General features: G+C 48.7%; 1 protein-coding gene and 1 long non-coding RNA gene across 2 annotated transcripts in view; both read left to right on the forward strand.

Annotated features, from left to right (window-relative positions):
- LOC127059034 (dnaJ homolog subfamily B member 2-like) overlaps positions 1–17,959 on the forward strand; it is a 108,695-nt gene that overhangs the window by 57,124 nt on the left and 33,612 nt on the right. The gene's annotated exons all lie outside the window — the stretch shown is intronic.
- LOC127030038 (uncharacterized) lies at positions 8,959–14,513 on the forward strand. Its single transcript, XR_007768277.1, has 2 exons — positions 8,959–9,339; positions 14,304–14,513. It is a non-coding gene; the product is annotated as an uncharacterized LOC127030038 (long non-coding RNA).

A 17,959-nucleotide genomic window follows, 5' to 3' on the forward strand; every position in this document is an offset into this window, starting at 1 on the left:
CTGGCAGGCTTTGTGGATAAAGAGGGCACACAGCTTCCTTTGGCATAGGGTATGACCTGAATGCCAAGTTGGCTGGTGTGAGCATCAGTGTGGGGACATTCTGCGGGAAACTCTTCAGGAAACAGTGGATCTGAGGGCACTGGACAGGAGAGGAGGCTGGTTCCTTTCCTGGGTGTCTCTGTCCTGGGTTATAAATCTGAGGAAGGCAATAAGAACTGAATCCTGAAATGACTGGGGAGGTGAAGGAGTTCTCTGCGGATCAGACTGGTGTTTTTTGTGTTCTTTGTATAAATAAACAGCCAAGAGGCAGGTCAAGATGAGCTGGGATGAAAGCCTCCATGGGGATCTTAGGGGGGGAGGCACTGAAGCAGGGGCCACAGGGCAAAGTGCAGGTGATGGGGTGACTGACAGATCTGAGATGAGGGTGGAGGAGAGGAAATGTTCCAGGGAGACGCAAAGGTGATGGATGCTGGAAGCCAATGGATTGTCTGAGCCAAGGAATGAAGCAGGGCAGAGGGAGTTGTGTCTAAGCATGTTCCTCCCACCCAAAATAAGCGTTTCTATCAGCAAGACACATCTGTCATATTTCTAGGGGGCTTCACAGCTGTTAGCTAAGCACCAGGAAATGTCAGCATTTATCTGAAGAACAATGAGCTGTAGCTCTGTTGACCTGGTCGATCTAGACAGTAATGGCAGCTAAGGATGTGGCATTCAAGGCATTGGACAGTCTGTACAGCTGAGTATAATCAGTGTAAGTGTTAGCAACAGGCAGAGCAGAGAGAAGGGGGAAAGAACTGAACTGTGTGGTGCACCCCACGGAGGGGGAGTGTGACGAGGCACTCACCCACCTGAAAGGAGGCACTGACAAAGTATGACTCAGCAACCCCCTTTTCCCGGCTCCTGGTGTCCCCGGTACATTGTTGGCCTTATGCGGTGGGTCTTCAGTGGCTCAGCCTTCCAGCTAAGTCACGCAGTCAATAGACGAATGAACGAACCCTTTCTGGGGTGACAAAGCTCAACAAAAGGTTGGCTCTCACCAGAGACTTCAGCCCAATCTCTGGGCGGGCTTGAATTCCAGCCCCTTTCTCAGTCTTTTAATAGAGAGTCTTGTCCCCTTTTCAGGACTGAGGCCACTTCCCCACTGGCTAGTGAGGGGGCCGCAGGCCCACCCACTTCTCCAGGTCCCAACATAGGAACCCTGTAAGCAGCAGCCACATGCTGCTGCCTTTAATAGTTGCTGCCACATTTCCTGGGCCTTGTCCCACCTGGTCTCTCTACCTATCTTATGGCTAGAGCTCTAGCTCTGAGCTGAGGTTTAGCTAATGCAGACTATGATGCTCCTGTAGCCAGAACATACCCCCAACCAGAAACTGAGCACCTCACCCCTGCAGTGCCTTTTATCTGAGCCTGCTGGGCTCTGATTAGCTGCTTCTAGGCAGCCTCTCTAGGCTGGCCTGGAGGACCTCTCTCTGCTACTCCATCCTGGGGCGCAGTGTGTTGGGACCACAGGGCTCCCAGCATGAAGGTCTGGTGCACCCTGTAACAAGGAATCTCGGGGGAAAGGCAAGCTGGGGTTCGTTATTCACTACAGAGGTGCTGCGGTTAGCAGGCCCGGCTGGCTGAAGTTTTGCACTGGGAGCAGAGAAAGAGGAGGCTGAAGCCTTCTTCAGCAGGAAGAGAGAGGTTGCTAAGTATGGAACAGAAGCTGGGTCTGTGCTATGCACTGAACAAAGTGCAGACTGAGAATAGGCCAGCCAGAGAGGTGACTGCAAAGAGGAGGGAGATCTACTTTCCAAGGAAGGGAAGGGCAGAAGTAGGGGGAGGCTAGAGGTGTGGAGGGCCATGGGGAGGCATCTCTAAAAGAGGCTGGACAATGGCAGATTTGAGGGGGTTGGGGGAGGAATAAAGGAAGGACAGTGACCATGGTGCCAGCAGGCCCCAAGGGTAGTGAGGCAGCAGGGGTCACTCTGGAGGAGGGGACAGTGGCAGTGCTCTCACGCTCTGCCCCCCTCAGGTACCTGAATGAGACGTGGAGAGCACAGCTGTTCAGACTATGACTGTGCCTGTCTCTGAGCTCCACGGGGCTCTTTGCCCCAGCTCCCCATGGAGGGGTTTGAATACGTCCGCAGTCTCCGCTAGTCTTTTTCTTGACTGGGGGAAAGAGAAAGCGGAGGCACCTGCCCAACATCTGTTCACATGACAGTCAAACGAGAGGTCACGCCCAGTGACCTGTGAGGAAATAATTCACAGTGACACTTACATCATCACACCTGGGCCTCCGAGCTCGCACTCCCCTGCCGTTGACACGTCTCAGCTATTGTTGCCGGCTCATCTCTGCATTGTGTACACACAGGTCACAATTTTAAAGTTTTCATCACAGCCATCACTAGAGACTTAATTCTTGTCAAAGACCGTTCAGGTTCTGGAGCCCAGTCTGAGAGAGGTGCTGCTGTGTTGTACCGACACGCTCTGGCTCAATCCAAGGATCGAAGAGAAGAGCTGGCAGAGGGGCCGGGAATGAGTGGCATCAGTAGGGTGCCTGGTGGAAGATGGGGCGAGGGGGAGAAAGGCGGGTGAATGTTACAGTGGAAGGGCACGAAGGAGGTGGTGGATGGAGGAGATTGGGAAAAGGGGAGGTCTTTGCAGGGCCGCGAGGGCACTGATGCGACGAGGAGGAGGACAGGAACCGCCGTGCCAGCCGGATCTATGCAGTCCAGGCTCCAAGTCCTGTCTCGGACAGTGGCTAATACCAGCTGCTTCAGAGACACCTAGTGGCCAGTTGTGGTACAAGATGCCCACTGTCATCAGATGTCACCGGTGCGGTGTTCTGCTCTGTTCAATGTTGATAACAGTCGGCTGCGTGCGTGTGGTTCTCTCTGTGTGCTGCCCCGGCTCTGCAGATCGCTGGCACAGCAGATCTCGAGGGAGCCGCCCAATGACCACAGACTCCAATAAGGTACGAAGGCACCCGGCCAGGTTTATTGCCAAATGAAACACAGTCTCTAGCTCCCCGGATCAGATGTCTACAGTTCTGCTAGTACATACGTGCTCCCTGGCAATGGACTGACTCAGTCAGTGGCAGGATTTACCACTGCCCCCTAGGCCAGACAAAGACATCCACTCAGGGACGCATTCTTATACACGAGTGCAAACAAGTTACACGTTACTCCTGACGTGTTGAGGTGCAGCCCCTCCATGCAGTAAGGTGCCGCCTCTCACCTTGTACATGCTGGTTTGAACAAAACAACTCTAGCCACCGTATTACCCTTTTGCCTGTCTTTAGGATGGGTCAGCCTGTTCCTTGTTATGTGTGGAATGTGCCAGTATCGGAGTGTTCTTGGTGCCATCCTGGCACATGTTTATATCTCTAGTGACCAGTACCTCTTAGGTATGTGTAGTTTTGCAACATCATCCCTTTCCTGCCAGCTTCTGTGAGCAGGGCCTGCCTCTGGCTCACAGCTTCACTTTGCTTTATGTTAGCAAAGTCTTGATCATGACTTTAGTTCAGGCTTTAGGTCTAATACCGGGCCTCTGATATAAGGGTTTATTTTTCAGGGCCTCATCTTACTACACCCACATAGAGGAAGTTTCTGCCTGACCCCACCCATCACTTGGTGCTTGGCTTATGTTCTGATGCAGGGCAGTTGATATCACTCTTGTTTTAATCCTATCTGCATGTAGCCATTGATGTTCTCATTATCCAGATAAATGTCTAATCCTTTTTGAATCCTACTTAAGCCTTTGTTGTGGCAGTGAGGTTAGATGGGCAGAAGACAGTTGTGGTTTTTATTTTTGACTGTCATCTTTTATGGCCATGGCAATTTGCCATTGAGGAAGCAGAAGCTGAGCAAGGTAGATCTAGCCGGAGATGCATGTTTATTATTTAAGAATATGTACTAGTTTATGACATGCATTTCTAATGTACTATACGCTGGAATCTGGATAGACACCCAATATATTAAGTAAACATCAGATTTCCCTGAAGTCCAATTTGCAATTGCACATGTAATTTCCCCCAAAAGAAAGTGCGTCCCCTGAAGTCTCACTTCAAGGTGAATGTAAGGATATGGACCCAGTGGGGAAGTGAACTCGGGGTCCCCATAGTAGGGCCCAGTGTGCCAGTCACGTGGAAAGGCTGGAATGGGCAGAAAGGCAGCTGGATGGGCAGGATGCACAGAGCTGAGACAGCTGGAGTTGTAGGCCAGTCCCAGTGAGAACATGCAGCCGCTCCCTCAGTCTGCACCACAGTCAGGACTGAACAGACTCTTCTGCACTCACTTGAGGAAGGAAGGGTTCCTCCAGCTCCAGTACCTCCCCAGGAGCCTAGGCCTGGGCGATCAAAGTAGCTCTTGCAATGACTTGTGAGCGGCCCGCAAAATTCAAACTCTACTTCCTATAACTTATTTGGAGGTGTTAAGGAGAGAAAGGACCATCATGATCATCCAGTCTGAAGTCCTGCATAACACAGGCCAGAGAGTCTCTCCTGCAATTTCTGCATCGGGCGCTTAACTTCTTGGTGAGCCTTAGCAGATATCTAGTCTTTATTTAAAGACTTCTGGGGATGAAGAATCCACCATGTCCCTAAGTAAATTATTCTAAAGCTTAATAACCCTCAGTGTTAAACATGTTCACCTTCTAGTTTACATTGTTCTAGCTTCAGCATCGAAGCACTGGATCTTTGCTGCTAGATTAAAGAGCCAATTACTATAAGAAATCTCTCCCCAGGGAGGTTGCTTATAGGCCATGTTCAATTCAGCTGTGAACCATCTTTTGGATAAAGTAAATAAGTTTAGTTAGTCTCTTTCACTGCAAGGCACGTTCTTCAGACAGATCATTCTTGTAGCTCTTTTCCAAACTCTTTCTAATTTGTCAACAACCTTTGTGAAGTGTAGACACCAGAACCAAACACAGTATCTGGTAACAGTCTCACTAATGCTGTAGATAGACTTACTACCATCTCCCTGCTCCGCTCCGGTTTACACATCCAAGGATCACATATTCCCTCTTAGCTACAGACTTGCACTGGCACTCATGTTCAGTTGGTTATCATAGAATATCAGGATTGGAAGGGACCTCAGGAGGTCATCTAGTCCAACCCCCTGCTCAAGGCAGGACCAATCCCCAGATAGATTTTTGCCCCAAATCCCTAAATGACCCCCTCAAGGATTGAACTCACAGCCCTGGGTTTAGCAGGCCAATGCTCAAACCACTGACCTGTAAATCCTTTTCAGTCACTGCCTTCCAAGATACTGTCTCCCATCTTATAACTTCCTGTCGCGGTGGTTAAGCACTGGAATAAATTGCCTAGGGAGGTTGTGGAATCTCCATCACTGGAGATTTTTAAGAGCTGGTTAGACAAACACCTGTCAGGAATGGTCTAGATAATTCTTAGTCCTGCCACGAGTGCAGGGACTCGACTAGAGACCTCACGAGGTCCCTTCCAGTCCTATGACTCTGTAAGTCCGACCTACATTCTGTGTTGAAGTACACTTTGTTCAAATGAACCTACCTTACTAAACAATCCAGATCAGTCTGCATAGTTGACCTGTCCCCATCATTATTCACCACTCCACTAATTGTTGTGCTATCTTCAAATTTTACCAGCAGTGACTTAATATTTTCTGCCAGATCACTGATGCTGAAGAGCACTGGGCCAAGAACCAGTCACTGAGAATTCCCCTTAGAAACATATCCACTATATGGTGATCTCCCATTTGCAATTACTTTTAGTGATTTATCAGAACTTCGACACACACACATTCACACACATTTTCTCCCTCTCCCCTTAGTCCTTTCTTTCTGCGTGTTGTTTTCTCCCACTCTGGATACCTTTAATACCTACTTTCTTCTCTCAGCTTTGCCACTTCCTTCCCCTCCCGCAGGCTGAATTCACCTTCAGTCTTTTTTTAAAATCATCCCCGATCCCCCCCACCCATCTCTTCCTCCTCCCCCTTTTGTTCCCCCCTCCTTTCTCCACTGCCTGTTCCACACTAACACACCCAGCGACCCAAGCACTCACTACCTGCCTAACCCACCCTCTGCTGTATCCACACTTACTCGCCGCCCCCTCCATTCACACCTACCGCTGACTGCATCTACCCACCCACTGTCGCGCTCCCTCGGTACACACAGGCACTACCACTCCCCCCACACTCTGGGCTTGGCTTTGCTGACAGAGAGGTGTGGGTTTACTGCAGGGTCACTAACATGGTTTGGTTTGCGGTGAGAGTGCTAACACGTGTGGTCTTAGTTATCCTGCAGTAAAACCACAGTGGAGACGCGGTGCGGCAACCCAGCCCCAGGCCGGGGGAGAGTGCTGGCCTCGCCTAGCTACCTCCAGGGGTTGTTATCTCACTGGAGAACACACACACCCTCTCAGGCAATGGAGGCAAAGCCTGGGCCCCGGCTCCCATACACATATCTCCCCTTGCCTGCTCCACCCAGCCCCCACCCCCTCGTTCCCCTGCCATACCCCTCCCCCACTGTCCCCTCCCTCAGCCCCACCTGTCCTCAGACTCTCCCCTCGCCTGCCCCACCTAGCCCCCCACCCCCTCACTCCCCTGCCATACCCCTCCCCCACTGCCCCCTCCCTCAGCCCCACCTGTCCTCAGACTCTCCCCTTGCCTGCTCCACCCAGCCCCCACCCCCTTGTTCCCCTGCCATACCCCTCCCCCACTGCCCCCTCCCTCAGCCCCTCCCGCTCCACCTCTCCTCAGACTCTCCCCTTGCCTGCTCCACCCAGCCCCACCCCCTCGTTCCCCTGCCATACCCCTCCCCCACTGCCCCCTCCCTCAGCCCCACCTGTCCTCAGACTCTCCCCTTGCCTGCTCCACCCAGCCCCCACCCCCTTGTTCCCCTGCCATACCCCTCCCCCACTGCCCCCTCCCTCAGCCCCTCCCGCCCCACCTCTCCTCAGACTCTCCCCTTGCCTGCTCCACCCAGCCCCCACCCCCTCACTTCCCTGCCATACCCCTCCCCCACTGCCCCCTCCCTCAGCCCCTCCCGCCCCACCTCTCCTCAGACTCTCCCCTTGCCTGCTCCACCCAGCCCCCACCCCCTCACTCCCCTACCATACCCCTCCCCCACCGCCCCCTCCCTCAGCCCCTCCCAGCCCACCTGTCCTCAGACTCTCCCCTTGCCTGCTCCACCCAGCCCCCACCCCCTCACTCCCCTACCATACCCCTCCCCCACTGCCCCCTCCCTCAGCCCCACCTGTCCTCAGACTCTCCCCTCGCCTGCCCCACCTAGCCCCCCACCCCCTCACTCCCCTGCCATACCCCTCCCCCACTGCCCCCTCCCTCAGCCCCACCTGTCCTCAGACTCTCCCCTCGCCTGCCCCACCTAGCCCCCCACCCCCTCACTCCCCTGCCATACCCCTCCCCCACTGCCCCCTCCCTCAGCCCCACCTGTCCTCAGACTCTCCCCTTGCCTGCTCCACCCAGCCCCCACCCCCTCGTTCCCCTGCCATACCCGTCCCCCACTGCCCCCTCCCTCAGCCCCACCTGTCCTCAGACTCTCCCCTCGCCTGCCCCACCTAGCCCCCCACCCCCTCACTCCCCTGCCATACCCCTCCCCCACTGCCCCCTCCCTCAGCCCCACCTGTCCTCAGACTCTCCCCTCGCCTGCCCCACCTAGCCCCCCACCCCCTCACTCCCCTGCCATACCCCTCCCCCACTGCCCCCTCCCTCAGCCCCACCTGTCCTCAGACTCTCCCCTCGCCTGCCCCACCTAGCCCCCCACCCCCTCACTCCCCTGCCATACCCCTCCCCCACTGCCCCCTCCCTCAGCCCCACCTGTCCTCAGACTCTCCCCTCGCCTGCCCCACCTAGCCCCCCACCCCCTCACTCCCCTGCCATACCCCTCCCCCACTGCCCCCTCCCTCAGCCCCACCTCTCCTCAGACTCTCCCTGGGCCCCCCGCCCCCATCCTGTGGGCCTGGCCAGGCCCCTCTCCAAAGCCCCCTTGGGTCCCCCACAGAAGCACTGTGTGTGGGGAGGGGCAGTGGGGCTGGGTCCCCCCAGCAGGCCAGGGCTGCAGCAGCACCGCTCCCCCCGCTGCAGGGGGCGCCGCTCCGCCAGGCCGCAGCTCCAGGGAGCGATGTGAGGGGCAGTGCTAGGCCAGGTGGCGCTCTACCCACATCTCTATGGTCATGGGAGGGGTGGAGACGGCGCTCTAGGCAGGGTCTCTATGGTCCGGCTGGTTGCTAGGAGGGATGGTTGCTAGGTGGGGCAGAGCCAGGCCTGTGGGTCAGACAGTCTAAGGCAAACGTCCCATGGGGGCAGGGGCAGGGCCATAGGGTCACACAGCTGCCACCATGCAGGACTCCAGGGTCCTGAGCCCGGGCAGCTCTCTGGGCTGCTGGTGCCGCAAGGACAGAGCGTCCACAGGGAGCTATTCCCGCACTGGTGTTCGGCTTTAAACGCACACTCTGCCCTATTGCAAATTACACCGCAGGGGCAGAGAATCCACCAGCCACGTTACTGGGGAAGCTGGGTCCATAGGTAATCCCTGGGTTGGTGTCACTCTGACATAACCCTAGGTAACTGGGAAAGGTGATAGACCACAAGTGTCAATGAAGCCCTCCTGTTGTAGGCCTCAATGAACCAATGTTCCTCCATGTTAAACACTTTGTGTAACCTAATGTACTAATAGCTGCAAAAATGTAGTGTTAGCAGTTAGTTTTGGTTGTAACAGCCAGTTCTCTGCTGTAATACACTGAAGCTCGGCTAAAGCCCGTTCAAGGCCGTTTTAAAATACTGTGTACATGTCTCAGCAGCAAAAAGGGGGGAGGAGGGGAAAAATAAAAAAATTAAATAAAAAAGAATACTGCAGCTGGATGGGAAAGTACAGGGAAGGAAAAAATCAGCTAGTCAACAAAAAAGTTTTGTAGTAAACAACTAAAATATAAAAAAAAACCTGCTTGTTTTAGGTGTGCAGAATCTAAAATTGTTATTTCTCCCTGGCACCTTATTTGAGCTCAAATAAATTTGGTTGTTTGCTTCTCCACCCTAGTGTGTTTATTGGCGCTTAAGCACTCTAGGCAACGAACCACTGTTGCTTGCCTCTGGCACTGCTGTGTCTGCAACAGTTTTTGGCGTCCCTGGGTGGGCTGAGGCGGAAATTAGCCTTGCCTGGATCCCTCCTGGAGGTCAACGGATCGCGGTGACGACCAACGCCCAGTGCACACCGGTGACTTCACCGGGGGCCTCGGCAGAGACGCGGTGTGAGCGACCCCAGAGGGCACAACGGTGCAACGCGCTCAAATAGTGGAGAAGCAGTTGTGGGCGACGGTGTGGAACCGGTCCCGGGCGACGGTGAGGAACCGGTCCCTTGGATAAGGTAGGAACAGTCCGGTTGTCCGGACTTTCTCTGTTAGGATCTGGGGACGCCCAGCATCTACCTGCGACACGGTGCAGGGGCAAAGCAAGGTGGGGAAGGCAAGGTGCTCCCCCCTAGAATGCATTCTGGAGAATTTAAAGGTGTTTGGATCGGATCCGTTATCCAAAACTAGGTTACAAAGGTTTTGTGCAGTGGACTGGCCTCAGTACAAATTAAAGGGTCAGGAAAGGTGGCCACCTGAAGAATCAGTAAATTACAGTACAATTACTCCTGTTTTGTCAGTGAACAGGTAGGTTCTGAAACTGTTTGTATAAAAAGCTCTGGTTAAAAAACAAAACAAAACAAAACCAAACCAAACCATAACTCCTGTTCTTCCCCCTGTCTGGCGGAGTGCAAGAATCCAAAAGCAGGTTAGGGACAGTTCAGGGACAAAGGAGGGACCTGTCTAGGAAGGCAAGACCCTATGTCCTAGTGCACTCTCTCCCTGTTGTGGCTGCAAAAAAGGGGCCAGTATGAGTGACTGTTACTGGAAGACGCCCAGAGTACCCTGTAAAGCAAAAGCTCGTGATCAGGACTACTCTAACGCAAGCCCAGTAACTAGTGGATCTTTAGGAGGTCCGACCCATGGTGGGCTGACTTGGCCTGGCATCGTCCGGTGAGGAAGCTACCTGGGTCTAGGAGTGTGTGTACCCATCTTCCCTCCCCCTTTCCTTTCCGTGTGGGCTACTGACAGTCTGATCATCTCACTGGATGCAATCAGAGTAAGCGGCGCCGTCTCCCAGAGACTAGCCGACGCTCTTTGCTGAAGGGAGGTGTAGGAGGGTCGTGGCCATCCTCGTTAGCCTCTCCTGTGTGAGTACCCTGTAGGGAAAAATCCTTAGTTTATGAGCCGCTAGCGCGGACAGGGCACCCTCCCTGTGTGTGTAAGTGGAAAATGGGTGGGGGGACAGTCTAAACATTCCATCTCACCCCCTAAGAGTACCCCAGCATATTACATGTACGTACATTATGGTTCAACAACCTGCAGGTATTTAAAGAATTGGAATAGTTACATGCATGAAAATCCATCTAAACAATGCCCACTAGAAGGTACTTCAATCTAGATAAGATCATACATCGAAGAGGAGCGTTTAATCACCAAAAAGCCCTGACACAGCGTGAGCAAATTTGTCTATTGAGGAAAAAAACGGGTTAATTTAAAAATCATCTTGGCCCAGGGATGGAAGGGTGGGGGGGTTTCTCTGCATTCAGGGTCAGGAATCGGCGCAGACTGTGCTTGGTGCAGGGAGGGGCTGCTTTCAGCCCCAGCTGGCTGTAAAAAAATATAGACAGAGGCAAACCAAAGGCAATACAAGTTACAAAACTAAGGTTACATTTGCAAAGCTTAACTGTCCAGTAAGTGTGCCTTTGTGACCCTGGAGTCGGTGTGGCTTGGTGACACCGAAAAAGCCACAGGCAGCCGACCTGGACTGGAATCTCTGAAAGAGACACTGCAGAAAATTCCAGGGTGTAAAAAAACAGCCCTCCCAAGAGCAAAAGCATGTTGGAAATTCTGGACAAGCTGTATACAGGATAATCTCCTGTCCACCTCTCTCCCTCCTCTGAACATTATACACAGAAGTGGCCAGTCTGGACGTACGTGTGTGGGTATGAAAGGGGCTTGGGCATTAATGTTTTCCTGAGTAATGAGGGAGCGTTCCCAACACTCTCTGTTGTTTTATTATTTTATTAATGAAGCTTTAAAATTCAGTTATATGGTGTTGTGATGCAGTAGGGACTGTCTGTGTGGGGAGTGGGAGAGCAGGGGAGGACTTTAGGGGATGGACGATGCCAGGGCCTGTAACCTGAGCTAGGTAAGGGAGGGGAAAGGTCAAACACCTTTGCCCGGGAAGGGGAACAAAGGAAGGGAGTGGCAGGAGGGAAGCAGTTTGAGTTTGGGCTTGGGGCTGTGTGGGTGGAATTCAGGGTATCCTAGCTAGGATCCAAGCACCCTGAAAGCACAGAAGGACTCGGTGGAGGGGTCCTGACTGTGCCTGCAAGCTCTGCTGTAACCTGTGTTCCTGTTGTCCAATAAACCTTCTGTTTTACTGGCTGGCTGAGAGTCACTGTGGGTCCCAGGAAGAGGGGTGCAGGACCGGACTCCCCACACTCCGTGACAGGTGTGTTTTCTTTATCTTCCCCCAACGATCCTGTAGTGTCAGCCTGATCACCTGACACAAGGAATAGATTGGTAACAAAAATTTGTCACAGTTTGGTAAGCAATTAAAAAGGAAGAAGCCCTGCAAAACTTACACCATCTATTTGTTTTACCCTTATTATTTTATGTTTGCTTTGCTTGGTACTGTTGGTGTTATATGTTAAAAATTGCATAAGTAAAAATAAGCCCTAATAAAATAAGGAAACGCTATCTGGTTTTGGTTCTGTTCTGTTCAACCGGTTACTGTTGTTTTTCTGCTCTGTTCATTTGGACGTTAGGAGTGTGGGCGGAACTGAACCTCTCGTTCGTAATTCCTCCGAGTGGAAGCCACGTGTGCGAAAAAGCTCTAAGGTTAAATTAAAATCCTTCTGTCCCATCCCTTGTAGTGGTCAGTGTATAAAAATAAAAAAATCTAGCTTAAACTGTAATTCCCTCTGCGCTCTGTGTAATTCTCTTTTCTGTTTAAGTGTCAAACAAATGAATAAGTCTCTGGGTAAACCCTCTAAAAATAGTCCTTTAAATTATATGTTAAGTAACTGGCCTTTGCCCAATGGGCCATGTGTTTTTGTCCAGGTAACAAGCCTCATAAAAAAGGACTCGGGTAGTCTTATAAATAAAAATGTTTAAAAAAAAAACCCAGAAAGGGTGGGGGCTAGTTAAAAAGCCCACCCTCCTAGCTAAACTGGTAGTGAAATAAGTTGGTGCCCATGGAAGGAACGGTTCAGCAAAAAAAGCAGAATCGGGCCCAGGCAGACGGGCAACAGACAGAGAGACTAAAAAACAGATTAAAAAACTTTAAGGGTGTAGTAAAAAAAAAAAAAAAAAAAAAAAAAAAAAAAAAAAAAAAAAATCAGTAAGTGTAAGCATGGAAATTTCAAATACCCAGGACTTACTTGGAATGGTAATTTAAGTTAATAAAAGTAGCTGTTGAAAAACAAGCAAGTGATTTAAGGAAAAGTAAGAAGTTAACTCTGTAGTTGCTAAAAAAAACGGCAGTTAAACTTTGTAAAAATGCTAAAAAAAAAAACAAAAAAAACGGTTTTTGGTGTCTGTAAAATGTTTGTAAATAAATTCAGGCAAAAAAATTATTAAATTGCAATCATTTGGTTTGGCTATAAACAATTTAGTTAAATTAGCTAAAAAATGTATACAGTGTTATGTAATTAAAAACCTGGGCTGCCTATAAAGCAAATACAAAAAAAATGGGGTAATTCCTCTGTTTTTGCCTGAAGTCAACAAGGGTATTTGTATATTTCAAGCAATAATTGTCTGCCCAGAAGGGGTGGGTAGACCTCTGTTTTTTTTGGTCTTTCAAATAATCAAAAAAAACTAATGCCAGCTAAACAGCATTCAACGTACCATGCATTTACTGGCACAATAAAAATTATGTTTTGTGTTCTACGTTCTGTCTTGTGGTGTTTGTCTTGTGGCTGGAATTTTTGTGTTTAATATTTTTATAAAATAGTCTAGTTTAAAAGCAAACAAAAAGGTTAAATTAAAATGCAAATACTTGTTTTGTTCAACTTGAAATACAAAGCGTTGGGGTAAATCAAAAAAATGTAATATACTAAAGTCTAATGCATTTCCTTAAGTAAGGAAAAAAAACTTCATTGGTCAAACTGTTAATTGCAAAAATTGTTGTTAAAATTTGCATACCAACAGTCTTTAAAAGCAAGAACATAAAAAGTTAACCCACTCCCCATATTGTATATGGGATCTTTCTGGCTACCTCAAATTTCTAGCCAGAGGGCTGGGGATGGTAAAAAGCTATTGAACTAAAGGTTAAATTTAATAAACTCCTCAAAGTGGGTGTGCTTGTCCTGGCTTGTTGCTCCAAAGCTCTGTAATAAAGTTATTTTAGTAAAAGGGTGTATGTAGCATATATTAAATAATAAAACTAATGTACTGTGTAATGATGGAAAAGGCCTAATACTTAAAAGGCCTGCAATTTCGGCTTCTGCCTCTTCTGCTTTTAGCTAAAGGATGGGCCTAGGGATTTGAATGATAAAAGGGACCTGAGAATCAAGGACAGGACAGGTATTTAATCTCATATTTAACCATGTCAGCTATTTACTAATTGGCCCGCTTGGCACGTAAATATATGCAGCTGTTTTCTCATGTATCCCCAAAGACATTTAATGCCAGAGGTCAAGGCATGTACCTTACACTCCCTTCAAAATGACAAATGTATCCGCAACAGATGTCTCTTGTATCCCCCTCCCCAAAATAATACATGTATTCTGTGTAACCTGTTATCTATAGGTCAGCATAATGACGTAAACAGGATGAGAACTAAAGTTGTTTGTTGCTGATTATAAAAGGGGCTCATGTCGCCCATGTAAGGTGTGTTCTTCTTCTCTGGCACTAGTCGAGAAGAAACACCCGCTCAGCTGAACGAGAATAAAGGTGTGGTACCTGTCTTCTTGTCCTCCGTGCCTCCTTGGTGTAATTAGGTAAGCTCCAGGGGGAAACGGGCCCTATTTGGCCAACAATAATGACAATGTTTATGTCTTCATTGTTAAAAAAAAGTATATAAGTAAAAAGTAAAAGTTTCCTTTGCAGGTTAAAAAACAACAAACAAACAAACAAAAATTAGCTAGCAAGCTCAGGCTATAAATAAAACACTAACTCCATTCAAGGACACTGCTCACAGTTAAGACTTGGCTAACAACCAGAAAAAGGAGGGCCTAAATTTGCCCACACAGCTATAAAATCTAAAAAACACTGCCAGGCACTAATAAAATGTATTAAGTTTCTTTTCTCACAGGTAAAGAAGCACTACCCAAAAACCCTAGCAGCCCTGCCACTCCTTGGAACCAGGAGACGGGATTAATGTAAAGGTCCACCGACGAAAGACTGCCTTGGCTCCATGCTGAAAAGGCCCTTAAGTCCCGGTGACTACCAACACTGCTGTGAAGTGCCAAAGACTGACTGCTTGAACCCAAGATTCTCACTGCAAAAAGACCCACTCCACATCCGGAGAATTCTCCTACTAATGATTAGCCTATTTCACCTTCTAGCTCCACTGTGCCTTTTGGACAGCAGGGAAAACATACAAGGTGACATGCTAGTAACCTCTCCCTTATCCACTGACAAATCTACTGTGCCTTTGAATTTTTCTAGAAAAATCAAAACCATTACAGGGTTATGTGCTAGTAACCTCTGCCCTGTAGGATGCTGCATCACGACTGTTTTGGAAAAAAAAAAAGGAACACTCGCTCCACTGAAATTGCCAAAGTCCAAAAATTCCTAACTAAAAAGGACATTAAAAACTGACCCTGGTAAAAAAACAAAAAATTATACACTAGTGGGAGGACATTTGTGGAACCCATGTTTAAAAATGTGGTATTAAATGGATTTTGGGGTTTATTCTACAGGCTGCGCCCTGTGTTTTGAATAAATCCCTCAGCATATATAGCTCTCTCTAATTGGATTTTAAATAACAAGTACCCAAAAGTTTGTTCTGCTACTAAAAATTTTACCCATATTAAAACCATTCCAATGACTAATAATGTATGCTCTTAATGGGAATGCCTTTTAACAGTACCTAAAAATAGTTAAATAACAGGTGTATTATAGTACTACACCAAAAAAAATGGTATTAAATATAACTGAGGCTGGAAAGGCATTGCAGTGGAATCTAGTATGTTTAGAAATTCGGAATATCCTGAATGACCAGCTGATGGCCAAAGTAATCTTAAGTACCAGACTTGGCCCACTGCCCTTACAGACGCATCAGAAATACCATCTGATCTGTGATCATGAAAACATATGTGAAAACTTCCTAGGTGGAAGTGTGGCTTCCCACGGCGGGGTGTGCGCCCTTATAGGGAATAAATACTGTACTTATGTCCCAGAAAGCACACAGAATATTAACAAGCACATCCTGTCAGCCAAACAGGCTTTTAAACAGTAAAAGGCCCAGAAAAAAAACCCTACTATTTCTAATTCCCCCTGGGGCTGGTTGCTCAACCTAAAAAAACTAAAAAAGGTATTGTTCACCTCCTGCTCACTGGTGTGGTGTTGTGTATCGTTACTCTTCTCTTGCTTGCTTGCTGTAAAGCACTCCAGCTCCCTAAAGCTTAATCACATGTTATCCTTTAAATGTGAGAACACTCAGCCAAAAGTTTGTTGAGTATTCTCAAAGGAGGGAGTTGTTGGTGTCACTCTGACATAACCCTAGGTAACTCGGAAAGGTGATAGACCACAAGTGTCAATGAAGCCCTCCTGTTGTAGGCCTTAATGAACCAATGTTCCTCCATGTTAAACACTTTGTGTAACCTAATGTACTAATAGCTGCAAAAATGTAGTGTTAGCAGTTAGTTTTGGTTGTAACAGCCAGTTCTCTGCTGTAATACACTGAAGCTCGGCTAAAGCCCGCTCAAGGCCGTTTTAAAATACTGTGTACATGTCTCAGCAGCAAAAAGGGGGGAAGAGGGGAAAAATAAAAAAATTAAATAAAAAAAGAATACTGCAGCTGGATGGGTAAGTACAGGGAAGTAAAAAATCAGCTAGTCAGCAAAAAAGTTTTGTAGTAAACAACTAAAATATAAAAAAAACCTGCTTGTTTTAGGTGTGCAGAATCTAAAATTGTTATTTCTCCCTGGCACCTTATTTGAGCTCAAATAAATTTGGTTGTTTGCTTCTCCACCCTAGTGTGTTTATTGGCGCTTAAGCACTCTAGGCAACGAACCACTGTTGCTTGCCTCTGGCACTGCTGTGTCTGCAACACTGTCCTTAAAACAGTGGCTCTCAAACTGGTGACCCCTTTCACACAGCAAGCCTCTGAGTGCGACCACCCCTTATACTTCAAAAACACTTGTATATATTTAAAACCATTATAAATGCTGGAGGCAAAGCAGGGTTTGAGGTGGAAGCTGTTGGCTTGTGACCCCCCATGTAATATCCTCACAAACCCCAGAGGGGTCCCAACCCCCAGTTTGAGATCCCTGTCTTAAAACATGTGCATCTCATTTGCAGTTGGAATTTATCTAGCTTCAGTTTTAAGCCATGAGATCTGGTTCCGCTGTTGGCTCTTCAGCAGTGTATCAGACCTCTATAGCAGAGGCCTTCTCCCTGTATGGTTATCTATACACTAGTATCCAGCCCCTCAACTTTTTTTGGCTTATCAAAATGATTGAGTTCTTTAGTCTCTCCCTAGAAAGCTGGTTTCCCAGATCTTAGCTCATTCTTCGGGCTCTTTTCTGAACCCTTTCCCCCCTTTTCAACAACCTTTTAAGTGTTGACACCAGAACGGACCCAAGTGTGAGGTTCAGATACTGCATTAGTGGGGGCTGTAGAAATACCTAGATAGATTTTTCAAGAGCAGTGAATCTCAAGCTTTTCCATTTTGGCCCCACAAGATCCCCCTTCCTATTTAGCAATATGGATAGGGCAGGGTGGTATCATTCCCTCCTGCTCCCAACCCCCTTTGCGAACCTTCCACAGCTGGAGATTCCTGTCTCTAGGCCCCTGCCACTGGCACGGTAAACAGGAGTCACTCATTGCCGGCTCAGACAAGAGGGACCTGCTGGCCCAGGGCTAAATCACATGCAGAGGTGTAGAGATGTCACTTCCATGTTTTCAAATAGAAAAAGCTCCTTGGTGTCACTTCTGGTTATGCTGCCTAGACTCTGTGTGCTGCTCCCAAGTGGGGCAGCTCAGACTGTAGAATGGGGAAATCAAGCAGCAAAAGACAGCAGGATTCTTCCCCTTCTTCAGCTTTTTTTTTTTTTTTTCAATCTTTAAGGTGCCCAAGCTGTGCAAAGTAGCCCTGGGCTTCCGATTATTTATTTGCATTGCCAGAGTGCCTAGGCAGCCCCAGTGTGGCCTAGGACCCTCCTTGCGTTTTGTTCTGGCCTGAGTCCTTGTATGTGAACGCTCAGAAGAGAGGCCGAGCTGAAGCCCACCCCGTACTGCTTTTGAGCATTTCACATTCTCTGCCCAGACTTGCTTGGGCGCCATCTGAGAAAGTGTTACCTAGTGGTGAGAGCAGCTCCCAGCCTGGGTTGTTATTACATTTTCCATGTGGAAAAGAGCAGGCTCCTCCTCTCAACTCTGTTTTATGAGCTTGACAAGAGCCGCAGAATGTGATCTGGCTTTGGGACGCCTCATGAGGTCTGCAGGAACAGAGATTTTCTCCTTTGGGGGCACAAACATGTGGCACTCAGTAAAAAGGCAAAGAACAGCAAAATCCCTGGACTCTTTTCTTTTAAAGTATTAATGTCAAAAGAGTTTCAGGGGGGTCTGGCCAATACCCCTCAGAATATGACTTTCCTGATGGGGTAGAATTTTTAAGGGAAGAGCCCCCAGTATTAAGAAGTCTGACATGAACTTTTGAGGGATTCATCCAGCCCTGTGGTGTATAGTTGCCCTCACTCTCACCCCAATTCCACCCCGTTTGCTAGTAATAGAAGGTCTTTG

Source organism: Gopherus flavomarginatus, chromosome 10 (assembly GCF_025201925.1).
Source record: "Gopherus flavomarginatus isolate rGopFla2 chromosome 10, rGopFla2.mat.asm, whole genome shotgun sequence".
In the NCBI taxonomy this organism is placed as follows: domain Eukaryota; kingdom Metazoa; phylum Chordata; order Testudines; family Testudinidae; genus Gopherus; species Gopherus flavomarginatus.